At 43.3% G+C, this 17,251-nt stretch overlaps 1 protein-coding gene across 2 annotated transcripts in view; it reads right to left on the minus strand.

The window, feature by feature from the left end:
- The window catches only part of ZNF469 (zinc finger protein 469), a 539,905-nt gene that overhangs the window by 165,661 nt on the left and 356,993 nt on the right, over window positions 1-17,251 (minus strand). The window contains exon 1 of one of the 2 annotated variants that reach the window (XM_077288812.1): window positions 1,181-1,300. The exons of the other annotated variant lie outside the window; for it this stretch is intronic. The gene's annotated coding sequence lies outside the window, so the exon portion shown is untranslated. Of the gene's footprint in view, window positions 1-1,180; window positions 1,301-17,251 lie in introns of those variants that run through there. 2 annotated transcript variants of the gene reach the window in all.

The following is a 17,251-nucleotide window of genomic DNA, read 5'->3' on the forward strand; positions in this document are numbered from 1 at the left end:
CCGGGATGGCGCATTTATTATGGTGCCGCAGGGGTTAACAATAGCAGCAGGAAGAAAGGAATGCCCCTAAGTGTAGAGGGTGAGACCCCTCAGTAATGTGAGGAACTCCCCTTCTTCAGGAGCCAGCTGCTCTCCCCTACAGCTGATTCCCAGTCCACTCCCCTTCTGCAGCCTCCAGGCTCAGGACGCCACATTGTGTAAGAACCTAGACAGGACTGCCATGTGTGCAGAACAGGGCTGTATGTGCACTCACAGGCTGCACTCATTCATTTGTTAGCACAAGACTTGGTTATCTGCAGAATTATAGATCCCTCCGCTGTCATAATGTCCCCAAACAGCAGCATTGTCCATAACCCTCTAATGCTTTCCAGGGTTACAATCCTTTCTACTACTGTACAGCTCAACTTGAGCAACTTCCGAAATAGGAGGCAGGGGGAGCTGGCAGCAGCTACAGAGTCTGTCATCTGGGACCTGCAATGCATGCTGGGCAAAGTGCCAGTCACACAGCCCCAGCTGGCATGGAGGGGTGCATCCGGTGACCCCTGACAGATGACATAATTAGTCATTGTCCATCACTGTCACCACCAGGTACGGACTGGGACTGAAATTCAGCCCTGGCATTTGAAATCACACAGGCCCATGTTGTCCCCATCCCCATGAACCAGATGGGAGATATTACTAATATTACCCTGGATGGGGGAAAGGGAGATTTTCTACAAGACCAATATTTCTAATGATACCGTGGCGGCTGGGGTAAGTGACGGAGTTAGCGACATCCATATGGGTATCTTGAGAACACCGATTCTGTTAACAACGTAGCAGACAAGGCAGCCCACAACCAGACCGGCCCTTCTGACATTTGCCAGAATTGCCGGATGGCCAGTCCGGTGCTGGTCACCAGTATATACCAATATCCATCTAACACACGCAATGCAATCCACGTCAGTATAAATGCACAAGTGAGAATGGCTGCAGACATAACACCACCATAAGCTGCTGGTACCATCCGGTGCCACAGCCTGACAGCCCTCTTATAGTGTGCCAACAGAAAACTACTACCACATCCTTTCACTGATTGGGGAAAGTAGCTGTATCTAAGCAATTTAAAAACTGCATCACCACCAGCAGCAGCTGAGCCTGCTATGTATATAGTATAGATGAGGAAGCCCAGATCTCTTACCTCATCGTCAGCATGCTATATCATATGGCTGCCTCACTCCTCCGGCTGCAGCGATCATTGCGATCTAAAGCCAGCAGCAGAATGCTAGTTCCGTAGTAATGTATGAACAGACTGAGAAAGCTTCATTACTGAGCAGAGGCTCCGGCTCGGCAGCTCACGCCCTCTCCAAGTCCCTGCAGCCAGTAGCACACAGTGTTCATCAGGCTACAGACCCTGCTCAAAAAGCTCCTCATCTCAGCTGCTGGGATCCCCTCCTCCAGGCTGCAATACCCCTTCTGTCATCTGTCACTGCCTACTGCTGCTTTGGATTAAGTGCAGCTAATGCACCTTCCATTCTTTTTCTTATCAAATGCAGTAATACACAAGTGCTTTTTGAAGCTGAATTTATTGCAGATTGCCAAACATCTCCCAGATGGGACAACTGTGGCTCAGACTGTGGATAGTCTGCTAAAAATCTGCAACAGATTGTGTGTGAATTTTAGTGGGATGTGTCTAGTCCATACTATAAAAAAAGAACAACAAAGTCTGCATTTACTCTATCTGATCTGCCTTCTGATCAAAGTAGTTCTAACTGTCATAAAAAAAGCTGTTTATTGTACATAATGGAATTAAATTCTGCTTTCTAAGATCGCATGACATTGATTTTAGGTGAACGATCACACTGTTGGATCTAATCTAACCAGCATTTGAGATAGAATGGGATTTAACACTACAAAGTTACCACTGAAATCTTTTTATTATAAAGCTCCAAAGACATACTGATACGGAATTTAGCTTGTGAGCCCTATTGGGAACAGCGATGATAATATACAGCTCTGGCAAAAATTAAGAGACCACTGCACAGTTTTATAAAAATCAGCTTTTCTACATGTCTGACAGCCATTCCATTCCAGTTTCAGTTGAATTCCATCCAGAGTACACCTCATTCTACTTAATGTGCATCTGATTAGGTGATCACCTGAACCAAATCGTATTTAACGAGGGAAAGTATAAAAAACCCTGCTGTGGTGTTCACAATCCTCTTGCAATAGGACAAGCTGGATGGAAAAACAAGTGCTAGGAATAGCCCAAAAGTAATAGGAATGTAAAAAAATCTCTTTTAGCCATGCCAAAGGAGTTGAAAAGAAAAGTCTTGAGTGAGGAAAAGAAGGGCCCAATTCTGGCTTTACTAGCAGAGGGACACAGTGAGCGTCATGTTGCCTCCATCCTTAAAATGTCTAAGACAGCAGTCCATTACAACAAGGTCAAGCAGCAGATATTGGGGACAACAAAGCTACAGACCGACAGAGGGCAGAAACGACTCTCCACTGACCGGGATGACCGTAATCTTATTTGAATGTCACTCAGTAACCACAGGATGACATCAAGTGACCTACAAAAGGAATGGCAAATGGCAGCTGGGGTGAAGAGCATGGCAAGAACAGTTCGTAACAGGTACCTAGAGGCAGGACTCAAGTCATGTAAAAAGCCTTTCATCAATGAGAAGCAAAGGAGAGCCAGGCTGAAGTTAGCCAAATACCATAAGAATTGGACCATAGAGGACTGGAGTAAGGTAATCTTCTCTGATGAGTCTAATTTTCAGCTTTGCCCAACACCTGGTCGTCTAATGGTTAGATGGAGACCTGGAGAGGCATACAAGCCACAGTGTCTTGCACCCTCTGAAATTTGGAGGATCGGTGATGATCTGGGGATGCTTCACCTAGGCTGGAATAGGGCTGGTTAATCTTTGCGAAGGACATATGAATCAAGCCGCATACAAGGTTATCCTGGAAAAACAGTTGATTCCTTCTGTGCAGGCAATGTTCCACAACTCTTAGGACTGTTTTTTCCAGCAGGACAGTGCGCCATGCCACACAGCTAGGTGTAACAACCCTGCTGGCATCACTGCATGGCCTTCCATCCCTCACCTGCATTACACTCAACTCACTCACTTCTCTAGGTCTTGTTGTGACCTCTCTCTTCTGCCAGCTCCATGCTGTGTGCCTCATGTCTGCTGTTTGCTCTGTGCATGCTCTGTCTGTGTGCATAGGGGGGCGGCGCCGGCAACTCCTGTGTCTTCTTGAGACTGTGTGCACCTTGCTAAGGTGTCCCTGGCCAATCGCCATGAGGCTTCCTGTATTTAAGACATCCCCACCCATTGGTGGGGGCCTGTGCAACTTACTCCCTCAGTCAGTTCTTAGCTGCTGAGGTGGCAGGCCCTGTCTCTGTTAAGGTGCCGTTACACTAAGCAACTTACCAGCGATCGCGACCAGCGACGTGATCGCTGGTAAGTTGCTGTGTGGTCGCTGGGGAGCTGTCACACAGACAGCTCTCTCCAGCGACCAAGCGACTTCGGCATCGCTGAAACTGTCTTCAGCGATGCCGAAGTCCCCATGTAAAAAAAAAAAAAAAAAACACTACATACGCACCTTCTGTCGTCCTTCATGTCCCTCGGCGCTTGCCGCACTGACTGTGTCTCAGCGCCGGCCGGCCGTAACAGCGGTGCCCAGCGGTGAACCGCTGTTACTGCAGGTTCACCGCTGGGCTCTGCTTTACGGCCGGACGGCGCTGAGACAGTCAGTACGGCAAGCTCCAGGGGACGTGACGGACAACAGACGGTGAGTATGTAGTGTTTTTTTTTTTTACTTTTACCATGGTATCCATGGTAAATATCGGGTTACTAAGCGCGGCCCTGCGCTTAGTAACCCGATGTTTACCATGGATACCAGTGAAGACATCGCTGGATCGGCGTCACACACGGCGATCCAGCGGTGTCAGCGGGAGAGTTGCGACGAAAGAAAGTTCGTCCACTCTCCCTGCAACCAGCGATATCCCAGCAGGATCCAGATCGCTGCTGCGTGCCAAACATATCGCTATCCAGGACGCTGCAACGTCACGGATCGCTGGCGATATCGCTGCAACCTCGCCTAGTGTGACGGTACCTTTACTCTTATGTCCGCCACCCAGGGGGGCGTTGTACCCTGGTCTGTGTCCTGGGTTAGACATAATAGACTGCATCTGGGTGTCCGCCTCCTGTAAGTGTACACTCCCGAAAGTGGAGTCTCTGGGTGCTTTAAATCATCACACTGTCCTTGGATGTAATCTGAGTGCAGTCAAATTTCCGCATACTCAGGCAATGGAGAAGATGGAGAAGCTAAGTTCATCATCTTCTCTGCAGCTGTGCTCCGATTTTCTCATGTGAAAGAATCGGATCTCACCAAGCTGGCACTCGGTTCAAACTTGGTGCAGGGTGTCATTAATATAATTGATCCAAATCTGTCACAGAGAGAATATACAATTGTGTGACGAGTAACCTTCTGGAAAAATTCACATCCTACTACTGATATCGTGTCTATAACTAAAGCAAAGTCACCAAAACTTGGTTAAAACTTGTCAGTATCCTGGTATAAAGCAATATAAGAGAGATCAAGTCAAGCCCAGGAAACATTATCATTACAAGCAGGGCTGTGGAGTTGGTAGGCCAAGACTCCGACTCCTCAATTTCCATGACTCCGACTCCAACTCCACCAAAATGGGCTCTGACTCCGACTCCACAGCCCTGACTACAAGGACGGCAGAGCTGACGTGTCCTCTGACGTGCTGCATTTTCAGGAGGCGGACAATCAGACGTAGTATCCTGCATGAGAGTGTCCGTATAACGCACCCTGTAGGTGTACACTCCCTAAAATGTTTCTTGTCTGTGCGCACTTTCGCTTTACCGTCACCATTATAGTCAGTGGCTTTGCCGACGCATGTGTCCGGACCCTGTTCGCTGGGAATTTCGGACTCATGACTCGACAGGGACACAGAACCAATGTGAAAGCACCGTAAGGCCCCTGTATTCAGCTTCCCGTTCACACACTGGTAAAATCAGTGACAAATCTTGAGGATTTTTTTTTCTCTTTTAATATTCAGTGAAGATGTAGGAAAGATTGCGAAGCTCCTGAATACTGATGTAGATGCTGGTTGGCTGAGTGAACCGCTCTTTGCATGGACAGTTATATTTTAAGCCAATATTTTATTAATGTTTGTGTAACACTGGTCTACAGTGATTTTGGTGCCAACGATATCGGCACGGTTTTATATTAAGTTTATAGTGCTGATTAAGAATAGGACTTCAGCTTTGCCAGATTGTCTCTAGTTTATGAGATATTTAACAATAATATATTAATTACAGTAGAATTCTGGCTTCAAAAAGTTTCCTTTATGGCATTGTAAGCCTACAAACGAAATAGCTAAGACTCTGTTAAAGTGTAGACAGACCAAAATCTGCTGCATATGTTATCACACACAAGTCGCATTGGGGGAATGCATAATTCATCCATGAAAGTAATCTAAAAAACTGGAACCAACTCTGCAAAAGTAATGGGATTTTTTTTTAAAGTATCCTAAATCCATTCAAAAAACATTTGCACATAAGAACATTTTTTTTGTAGACCTGTGTAATGGCTTGAAAACTTCTCTGGCTATTTTGTAATTCCATATCTACATGTGTTTGGATAGGGGCAACATTACTGTAATGTCCAAATTTACTGTGCTCTGTACAGAAACGGCCAAAGACACAAAATGTGTAAATTGAAGATGGTGGCAGCTGTTTATAGATAGACTTGATTTTCTGTCAGTCCTTTGTAAAAGAAGCTGTACAATATATGCTGCCCAGATGTCCTCTACTGTACTTTAATGAATGAAGCTGTGCACAATCCATGCCATTTTCGTATCTGGTGCTTTTAGTATTTATTAGGTTGTAAAGGAATATTAATCTCTTTTATCTCTGTTCCTTAGTTGTTCTTGTGAGGTCTTAGTATGCACAAGAATATCCCTTGCATCAACCCATGTTGGCCAGTACTTCATGTCAAATTTTCTGTCTTCTGCAGAGGTCATGACTTCCAAACATGAGCTTACTCCCTGATGTGTGCACTTATTAGCAGTGCTGGATTCTGAACATTTGAAGAAATACGCTGATTGCTGGATGTATACCCCTCTGGAGCGGACGCCCTGCAGGGGATGCTTAATGTCAGTTTGACGTTAGTTCCACATTAACACGTGCCTTCAGGAATATGGCTCTATTCTCTGGAGGAGCAGCGTCAATAAACAAATTGCATTTAATAACAAAATGGTGCCGACCTCATGTCACTCATCTGGATAAGTGAACCTGACAGCTGATTTAGGAACATCATGAAACAGGCACTGGCTCTGACATTTCAGCCAGGCACTTTAGAGAAAACATATTTAATTTATTCTACTGAGTTTTTGGAGCGGAAACTTAGCAGAAACTCCCGAGTTTTTGAAGAGTTTTGATGAAGATTTGACAAGTTTCTGCTACTTTGAAAACTCAGCAAAAAGACATCATGTGCACATACACTTATGCAGAGTGCACACAGAGTCTTTTTGCAAAGTTTTCTAAGTAGCAGAAACTCCCAAGTGTTTGAAGAGTTTTGATATTTGGAGAATTTCGGCCCAGTTTCTGCTCCGTAAATACTGTATTCACTTAACCTTAAAGTGGAAAACGCTCTAGATATTCATTTCCTGTATCAGATGTGAAGGTGTTTTTTTTTTAATGTTTTGAAAGATTTTTTATTTCTAAAGCTCTTTTTTTGCAGTCTATTCATTGGACAGAGACTAGTTTGGATCGGAATCCATCACAAGCCACTTCAACTAAATTAAGCTAAAACGTCTGAATGTATGAACAGCAAAATGGTTTTACAGTAGAAAGGAATGGGAACAATTGTATGTGATTCAATTTTTCTGAGGTTTTATTTTTTAAGCAGATTTGACCTATCTAAATGATTAATATGGTCATACAGGTTATAGAATGTGAAAAAAGGCATCCATGTATGTCTCGTATCAGATGCCTTGTTGTGGATAAATCATCTTTTATCACTTTATATAAATTACCTCTTCCAGGTCCTGGGGAGCTTATTTTACAATTACCGGTGTGTGAAAAAGTGATTGCCCCCTTCCTGATTTCCTGTTCTTTTCCTTGTTTGTGACACTTAAATGTTTCAGATCACCCAAAAATGTAAATATTAGACAAAGATAACACAGGTAAATGCAAAATGCAGTTTTTAAATTAGGATCTTCATTATTAACCCTTGTCAGGCTGCATAATTTTACAACCTTAACAGGCTGCATAGGTACAATTGTACCTTCACATATACCTCCACTGTGGGAAGACTTTACTTGGTTTCAGAAACTAAAGTTCATTCAGCTACAAATGTTATGCTGATATCTATTGTTCAGTGTGGTTACTGGTCACTTATGTTGCTGTCAATTAAGTTAATTCAAACTGGGAGTGGCTTCTACTTGTCTTCATGCCTCCCTCCTCTCATTAGCCATTTTGCTGTTCATCTCATTGCTGTGAGCACACATTTCTAGGCTTGTGAAGTCTTCAATTTCTTGGAAACGAAGGTAGGAAAGTCTCACAGCATCTAACAGCCAGTTATACCTTTATTCTCATTATGTGGGGACAGAACAGTCAAATTGTCTTTCAGCCTGGACTTGGCTTACATATATTTTGTATGAAACTTATCACTATAGGTATAATTTTTATACGAAAAATGGATAATAATTAGTATCTACATATTGTTTTACGATGTTTTATTTATATTCAGCACAAAATACGAAGCCAAAATTCATCTAGCAAGTCATCATGAGTGATAGTAATGCTGGATCTAGTTTCCGCCATAATCCAAGAAAACGTGTTTGCAGGTTAGTATAATTTTGTGAAAAGCCAATAATGTAGTATTTCGGAAAATTATTTATTTTACATTTTTTCATATTTACAGATTTACGTCTGACGAAATAATGCGAATGCTAGAAGAATCTGATTCTGAGCATGAGGATGAACCATATGTTGCATCTGATGATGAAAACTATGTACCACAAGTGGATGTTACTGAAGAAGATTCAGACATTGAACAAGAAATGGTCATAGAGCATGAAAATGAATACGAATCAGACGAAAGTGTTGAGGATGATTCTGTGCCTCAAAGTGCAGGCGACATTTGGACTGCTAAGGATGAAACTCAATGGTGCAGTAATCCACTGCCAAATGCACAAACAAAATCTCGTAATGTCCTACGACAAAGAGGTGGCCCTGCAGCAATCAGCAACCTATATACAGCAAAAGAGCTATTCAAGTCCATCATGACTCCCGAGATGTGTGACATCATATTACGGGAAACGAATCGAAAGGCCAAGAGAGTTTGTGATGCTTACAACAACGAACTGGTACAACGTTTTCCTGATTCTTCCAAACGGCCACCACAAAAAACATTCAAGCAATTTACTGAAACTGAACTTCATGCATTTTTGGGCATACTGATTGCTGCTGGTGTGCACAGAGCCAACAAAGAGAATCTGGAGGAAATGTGGAATGTTGCTGCTCTGCCTCTTATACGTGCAGCCATGTCTCGTGACCGCTTCAAGATGATACTCAGATTTATCAGGTTTGACAACGAAAATACACGTGCAGAACGTGTGCAAACAGATAAAGCTGCACCAATACGGGACATCTGGACAATGCTGAACAGTAATCTGGAGAGAGCCTACAAGCCATATCATTGTATCACCGTCGACGAGCAATTATTTCCATTTAGAGGTCATACTAAATTTACCCAGTATATACCTTCAAAACCAGCTAAATATGGCATAAAGATTTTCTGGGCTTGTGACTCATCAAATGCCTACCCTTTACAAGGTCAGCTCTACACTGGGAAACCAACTGATGGTCCTCGACAAGTAAACATTGGAGAACGAACAGTATTGGACCTAGTGAGCTCGTATAAAGGCTCTGGAAGAAATGTCACCACCGATAACTTCTTTACAACCATGGAACTAGCTAAGGTATTGAACTCCTGGAACATGACACTAGTTGGTACAGTGAGAAAAAACAAAAGGTTCCTACCTAACAACATGCAGCCTGCCAAAGAAAGGCCTGTAAACTCGACAAATTTTGCCTACAATCATGATGCAACAGTCTGTTCATATGTACCAAAGAAGAACAAATCAGTCGTGCTTCTATCATCTATGCACATGACGGGAGAAGTTGAAGAGACACTAGCAGCCAAGCCAGAGATAATAAAATACTACAACATAACAAAAGGTGGCGTTGATGTTATGGATAAAATGTTGGGAGAGTACACTGTGAAACGACGAACATCACGTTGGACTTTGGCATTTTTCTACAATATGATTGATGTCAGTGGGTTAGCATCCTACATCATCTACAGAGAACACAATCCAAGCTTCAGGGCAAAGGATCAACGAAGAAAGTTCCTGAAAGATCTCGCAAATCAGCTGTGTATGATTGCAATTGAAGATCGTAGTACAAACAAAATGATAATGAGAAACCATTTTCTTCGAGGTGCAGTAGAAATGGTGCTTGGACGATGCATTGTGGTAGCATCGCAGCCAGCAGCTGGCCCCAACATACCTCATGGTAGTCGTGGACCCTCCCCTGTTGTTGGTAGTTGCTATGTCTGCAGAGACCTGAGGCGAAAACAACGCAAGACTAGAAAGTCTTGTGTGGTTTGTGTGAAACCCATTTGCGATGAACACTCTGTAGCAAAGCCAACATGCATTACTTGCAAAGAAAATCAATAAAAAAAAGTTTCTTACATTTTCTTTTATAATGTAAATGAACAGTTTTTTACTTGTTTATAATAGTTAAATAGCATTATCATTAAAAAAAAATTTATGCTTTTTCCCTTGCATTATCTTCATTCAAAATATATGAGGTACATTTGTACCTATGCAGCTTGTTATGGATGCAAAAAGATCTCGACCCCTTATCTCGGAAGCGGGTGGAGATATTTTATTGAAATTTGGCCAATATATTCTGGACCAAAAATGTAGAGATGTCACGAAATTTCAGCCCTCTACGTCTTTTCAAAAAAAAGTTATTGCAATTTTAAAACGGAATAGTTACAATTGTACCTATTCAGCCGGATAAGGGTTAAATAAAATCCAAACCTACAGGGCCCTGTGTAAAAAAAAAAAAAGTGATTCCCCCCCTTAAAACATAATTAACTGTGGTTAATCACACCTTTGGGAAGCTGAGTTCAAGTCCCCTAGCCACACTCAGGCCTGATTACTTCCACACCTGCTGTCAATCAAGAAATCACTTCAATAGGACCTGCCTGATAAAGTTAAGTAGACCAAAAGGTCATCAAAAGCTAGACATCATGCGCTATCCAAATAAGTTCTAGCACAAATGAGAAACAACGTAATTGAGATCTATCAGTCTTGGAAATGTTATAAAGTAATTTCTCAAGCTTTGGGACTCCAGCGAACCATAGTGAGAGCCATTATCCACAAATGGAAATAACATGGAACAGTGGTGAACCTTCCCAAGAGTGGCTTGCCGACCAGAATTACCCCAAGAGCGCAGCGATGATTCATCCAAGAGGTCACAAAAGACCTCACAGCAACATCCAAACAACTGCAGGCCTCACTTGCTTCAGTTAAGGTCAGTGTTAGTGACTCCACCGTAAGAAAGAGACTGGGCAAAAATGGCCTGCATTGCAGAGTTCCAAGAGAAAAACTACTTCTGAGTAATAAGAAAATAAAGGCTCGCCTCAGTTTTGCCAGAAAGCATCTTGATGATCCCCAAGACCTTTGGGAGAATACTCTGTGGCCTGACGAGACAAAAGTTGAACTTTTTGGAAGGTGTATGTCCCATTACATCTGGCATAGAAGCAACACATCATGCCAACAGTAAAATATGGTGGTGGTAGTGGGATGGTCTGGGGCTGTTTTGCTGCTTCTGAATTTGGAAGACTTGCTGTGGTTAATGGATCCATGAATTCTGCTGTCTACCAAAAAATCCTGAAGGAGACTGTCCGGCCATCTGTTCGTGACCTCAAGCTGAAGCGCACATGGCTTATGCAGCAGGACAATGATCCAAAACACACCAGCAAGTCTCAAGAAAAACAAAATGAAGACTTTGGAGTGTCCTAGTCGAATTCCTGGGTCCTGGGTTGGGTCTTTATGTGGTGCTCTGCTTACATTTTCATCCTTATGGCTTATGACAGGTCACTGATCCCTCGGTGACCTGCCCCCTATTTTACATACTGCATAGAATATGGTTTGAAAAAAATAAATATAAAAATTCCCATTTATCAGGCAGGTGCCGACTCCTGCGCTGTAGCATGATACGGTGGATAATATGCATGTATTCATTTTATTTAGACATATAGTTTTGTTGAGAAAAAAAAAACTTAATCAAAATGGTGATGGTAGATGATACTGTGCAGGGGCCGCCGGTGCCATATTGGTATGGGGGGGAAATTACGTTCCATCAAGACGGCCCTGGCGGCGCCTGCACATTATCATCAGCGCATTAGCATCTATCGGAACTATGCTACTGCGCAGGCATCACCGGCGCCATCTTCATGGAACCATTTTTTATACCAAAATGGTGCTGTGGTGGCTCCTGCCCAGTAGCATCTATTGGAACACGATAGATGTCACTGCGCAGGCGCAGCCGCCAGGGCCATTTTGATTAGGATAATTTTTTGCCCCCAACAAAACTGTATGTCTAAATAAATTGAAAAAAGGCATATTATCCACCGGATCATGCTACAGTGCAGGCGCCCTACTGATGAATGTGATTTTTTTTTTAAACCATATTTTCTACACTATGTAAAATAGGGGCAGGTCGCTGAGGGATCATTGACCTGTCAGTAGCCATAAGGATGAATATCTAATCAGAGCACCACATAAAGACCCCTCACAGGCTGCCCTGAAGCATGAGAATCTTATTAACTAAAAACAACAACCACAAGATGGATTTCATCAACCAAGGTATCGTTTTAATCAGTGTATTGGCGCCAACCTGACACTGTCTGTAGTTTACTGTTCACAATCCTGCTGACAGGTTCCCTTTAAAAACTGCTGCTTACCATACCATATCTCCACCCCTGGGTGTGGTTCACTGTGTAAATTGAGAGCTGTTTGTCTGATACATGCCTGTGCGGAGGTCTGCAGATCTCCTGGATTAAGTGCCTTTGCTAAAGGACTAAGAAGCTGGACTCTAAGCCAGGCAGGCTAACCATCACTAGTGTATGGACTTTATGTTCTACTTTGAGCTGGACAAGGGCTGTATTTGAGATTCCTGTGATGTGGTTTATGAGGACTGCAATAAACCAACCAGACTTGAAATAGAAACGGGCCCTGTGTCTACCTCTTTAAGAAGCTAATTGAGTCGACTTACCTCATCAGTTTCCTTGAACATCTTTAACCGATTCAGATTTTCAAAGATGCCAAGCTGTTAAAAGAAGTGACGTGACCATTTGTAAGGTGGCCTCACTGCTAAGCCGCTCACTAGTTCATTCAGTAAAATATATATATTTTTTTAAAGTCAACTGCTAAACAGATGTAAAAAAATGCAAAAAAAACGTTGCATCACAGAAAATGCTGGCGTGTCTTGAAGCATCTTCCTCCTAGCAAAACTTCTAAAGGACGTCATGTGCATGTACCCCTAACAGAAAAGGAAAACCGTTACACTTAACGCATTTTACTAATTGTTGCGCTGTGTAACCTGCCCTGCAGTCAGAGAATGAGTGATACACAGATGATAGAGTATTGGGCGTGGTGAACATGGAATAGTATAGACCAGGTAGTGCTGAGCAGATTAGTTTTGGGGGCGAGGAATTTAATAATATGTTTATTCACTTAAATCCCTGCTCTTCCTATGCTTAAGGGTACCGTCACACATTGAAATTTTCATCGCTGCGACGGCACGATTCGTGACGTCGCAGCGATCGTATGATCATCGCTCCAGCGTCGTAGACTGCGGTCACACGTTGCAATCACGGCGCTGGAGCGATGCCGAAGTCCCCGGGTAACCAGGGTAAACATCGGGTAACTAAGCGCAGGGCCGCGCTTAGTAACCCGATGTTTACCCTGGTTACAAGCGTAAACGTAAAAAAACAAACCGTACATACTCACCCGTCGGTGTCCTTCAGGTCCCTTGCCGTCTGCTTCCTGCTCTGAGTGCAGCCGTACAGTGAGAGCAGAGCGCAGCATCGCTGTGATCTGCTCTCTCACTTTCCGGCCGGCACTCAGAGCAGGAAGCAGACTGCAAGGGACCTGAAGGACACCGACGGGTGAGTATGTACGGTTTGTTTTTTTACGTTTACGCTTGTAACCAGGGTAAACATCGGGTTACTAAGCGCGGCCCTGCGCTTAGTTACCCGATGTTTACCCTGGTTACAAGCGAAGACATCGCTGGATCGCTGTCACACACAACGATCCAGCGATGTCAGCGGGTGATCAAGCGACGAAAGAAAGTTCCAAACGATCTGCTACGACGTACGATTCTCAGCAGGATCCCTGATCGCTGCTGCGTGTCAGACACTGCGATATCGTAACGATATCGCTAGAACGTCACGAATCGTAACGTCGTAGCGATGGAAATTTCAATGTGTGACGGTACCCTAAGAATCTAGTGGCTGGACTTGCTTAGTGATTGACAACTAGCTTTATGCACTGGTGATCCCTGAATAGGCCCGCTCTCTGGACTCCCAAGTATACAAGAGTAGATAAATAAAGAACAAGTTGTACTGAATCTTCTCCTGCAAAACTATATTATTATTATTTATTATTATAGCGCCATTTATTCCATGGCGCTTTACATGTGAGGAGGGGTATACATAATAAAAACAAGTACAATAATCTTGAACAATACAAGTCACAACTGGTACAGGAGGAGAGAGGACTCTGCCCGCGAGGGCTCACAATCTACAAGGGATGGATGAGGATACAGTAGGTGAGGGTAGAGCTGGTCGTGCAGCGGTGGTTACTGCAGGTTGTAGGCTTGTCGGAAGAGGTGGGTCTTCAGGTTCCTTTTGAAGGTTTCCACGGTAGGCGAGAGTCTGATATGTTGTGGTAGAGAGTTCCAGAGTAGGGGTGATGCGCGAGAGAAATCTTGTATGCGATTGTGGGAAGAGGAGATAAGAGGGGAGTAGAGAAGGAGATCTTGTGAGGATCGGAGGTTGCTTATAGGAAAATACCAGGAGACGAGGTCACAGATGTATGGAGGAGACAGGTTGTGGATGGCTTTGTATGTCATGGTTAGGCTTTTGTACTGGAGTCTCTGGGTAATGGGGAGCCAGTGAAGGGATTGACAGAGGGGAGAGGCCTGGGAATAGCGGGGGGACAGGTGGATTAGTCGGGCAGCAGAGTTTAGAATAGATTGGAGGGGTGCGAGAGTGTTAGAGGGGAGGCCACAGAGCAGGAGGTTACAGTAGTCAAGACGGGAGATGATGAGGGCATGGACTAGGGTTTTTGCAGATTCTTGGGATAGGAATGTACAGATCCGTTAAATATTTTTGAGTTGAAGGCGGCAGGAAGTGGAAAGGGCTTGGATATGTGGTTTGAAGGAGAGATCAGTGTCAAGGATTACCCCGAGACAGCGAGCTTGTGGGACTGGGGAGAGTGGGCAGCCATGCACTGTAATGGATAGGTTCGTTGGGGGGGTCGTGTGAGATGGGGGAAAGATGATGAATTCTGTTTTGTCCATGTTAAGATTCAGAAATCTAGCGGAGAAGAAGGATGAAATAGCAGACAGACATTGACGGATTCTGGTTAGTAGGGTGGTGATATCTGGTCCAGAGATGTAGATCTGTGTGTCATTAGCATAGAGGTGATACTGAAAGCCATGAGATTCTATGAGCTGTCCCAGGCCAAAGGTGTAAATGGAGAAGAGCAGGGGCCCTAGAACTGAACCTTGCGGGACTCCGGCAGATGGGGGGCGAGGTGAGGAGGTGGTGTGTGAGTGGGAGACGCTGAATGTTCTGGCAGTTAGGTATGATGAGATCCAGGATAGGGCCAAGTCTGTGATGCCAAGAGATGAGAGGGTCTGTACTAATAGGGAATGGTCCACTGTGTCAAAGGCAGAGGACAGGTCCAGGAGGAGGAGGACAGAGTATATCAATCCTATTCGATTCTCCTGCTTTAGGACTTGCGGCCTGCAGATCATACCCTGTACAATGTGACAAGTTCCCGCATTTGGGCTCAGCACTTGGAGCGTTCTCAGGGAGACTCCCAATGTGTATATCTAACATGAGCATACGGAATTAAAAGTATTCAAGTATTCCCACCTTAAGGCAGTATAACCCCGGCCTAATGTAAAGCTGGTTTGTTATTTGTGGAAAGGCTTCTATTGCTTTACTCATAATTCATGTGTCTAATCCTTTGCCGTGTGTATTCCCACAAAATGGCATTTCTGGATTATTAATCAGTGTGGTGTATTTCTGATCATTGCTGATACTCTTCACATCTGTCGAGGCGGATGGCCTTTGCTTCTCAGTCGCTTACTGGTTTTCTCACTAAATATACAGCGCAGCATTAGTTTATTTTATACTTCAAAGTTTTGATTTTTTTTGTAGTTGTGTTTTTTTTGTTTTTTGCACCCCTGGTCTAAAATTGAGCCTTTCAGAGTAGGTGCAGCATCCTCCTGCATCCTGACCTAGACATTGCTTCGGAGATTCCTTCTAGTTAAAGAAAAACACAGCAGCCCAGGGAGCAGTGAGGCCCTAGGTGTGGTAATTTAAGCCGGCAGGGCGGTAACCATGAATAAACCCTTTCACTCTGGTCCAGCTACACAGGACGCTGCCATAGAAGACAAGGCATTTCAAGGATTCCATTGCAGGAGCTAGAAGAAAATACTAGGGGAAATATGAAGACACATAGTTTAAGATCATTAAGACATAATTGTAATATTGCTCTAGAATCTGAGGAGTAGATGGGAGTAATAATGTAAGATGCCTTAGAATTAGAGTTATCAATATTAGCTCTTTGCCGAGCACATATTGGTTATTCTTTGTCTATATAAATTCACCAGAAAAGAATAATCACTACTCTTAGGGGGAATTAATGGATTATTTCTGTAGCAAAAATTACACTGACATCTCCATAAAAGTCTGAGAAACAACCGAGCCATTGACTCACATTGTGAGTTTTATTAACCCATGTATATATAACCAAGTCCGATCGTGGGAGCAGAATGAATGAGTGGAGTGTAAAGGATAACTTTATATAACTCTTACCCGCCTCCTCACCAGTTTCTTCACTCTTTTGTGTCTGAGCCTGACTCAAGATCCAAGGTAATGGAACAGACACGACAAGCAGTTTTTTAGAAGATTGGGCTCAAAAAAAGTGAAAGAAAAATTGTGGCTTGTGAGAAATACCCCAAATCAGTCAGCTTAGGATTTCCTGCTGTGTGAGTGTGGTGTTGTTTTTTTTTAATTAAGAAAATGGGGATATTCTTGTAAAATGTAGTTGATTGGAAGTTTACAGTAACTGTTTTTATGTATATCAGTTTGAGTTGATCTTTAAAGTGACTGAGTCACCAGAAAATTACTTATTATTACTTGTTTAAATCAGGTTTTTAACTTGTTTTTTTCCATATTCCAATATTTATTAAAAAAAAAAATAAATCTTGATATTTTTACACCTGCTTCTGTGACTCGCTGTTGTTCCAGGAGATCCAAATGTACATTAGCTGTAATTAACAGATTATGACCCTGTCTTTGTTACTGACGCATCTAATGACAGGGTGCAAGGGTCATTATGAAGTGAGGAGAGGAGGGTCATCTGTGACCTCGCCTATTGTCATTGGTGGAATCTGTTTTATGAGTGTATATGTTACCTGTATTTGTAAAATAGGGGGAGGTGAGCTGTGATATTACCTATTGTGTTATCTACTGTATATAGAGGTGTTATGAGTCATTATATAGGAGTGCATGATCTAACTAACTTGTGTCTGCAGAGATGACAGATTATAAGGTATAGTGATGTTCCTTTCTGCACCTCTGAAATATATGACACAGCTGAACAGAGGCCAGACAGATTCCAGAGTAACTCTGCGGCCTCATTATAGTGAGTGCCTCCCTCGGAGGTTTCATCTAAATTACGTCACTCAAAGATTTAAGGGGAAACCCTGATGTCCGTGCTCATCGTAGAGCGCCAGCTAAATGTAATCCAAATTGTTATGTAAAATGTTCCCAATAAAATCTTCAGCTCATTCCACAAAAAAGCCAAGTCCTCACTCAGGTCCGTCATGTGTTAACGGAAATATAGGGGGCT

This window comes from Ranitomeya variabilis, chromosome 2 (assembly GCF_051348905.1).
Source record: "Ranitomeya variabilis isolate aRanVar5 chromosome 2, aRanVar5.hap1, whole genome shotgun sequence".
Lineage (NCBI taxonomy): Eukaryota > Metazoa > Chordata > Amphibia > Anura > Dendrobatidae > Ranitomeya > Ranitomeya variabilis.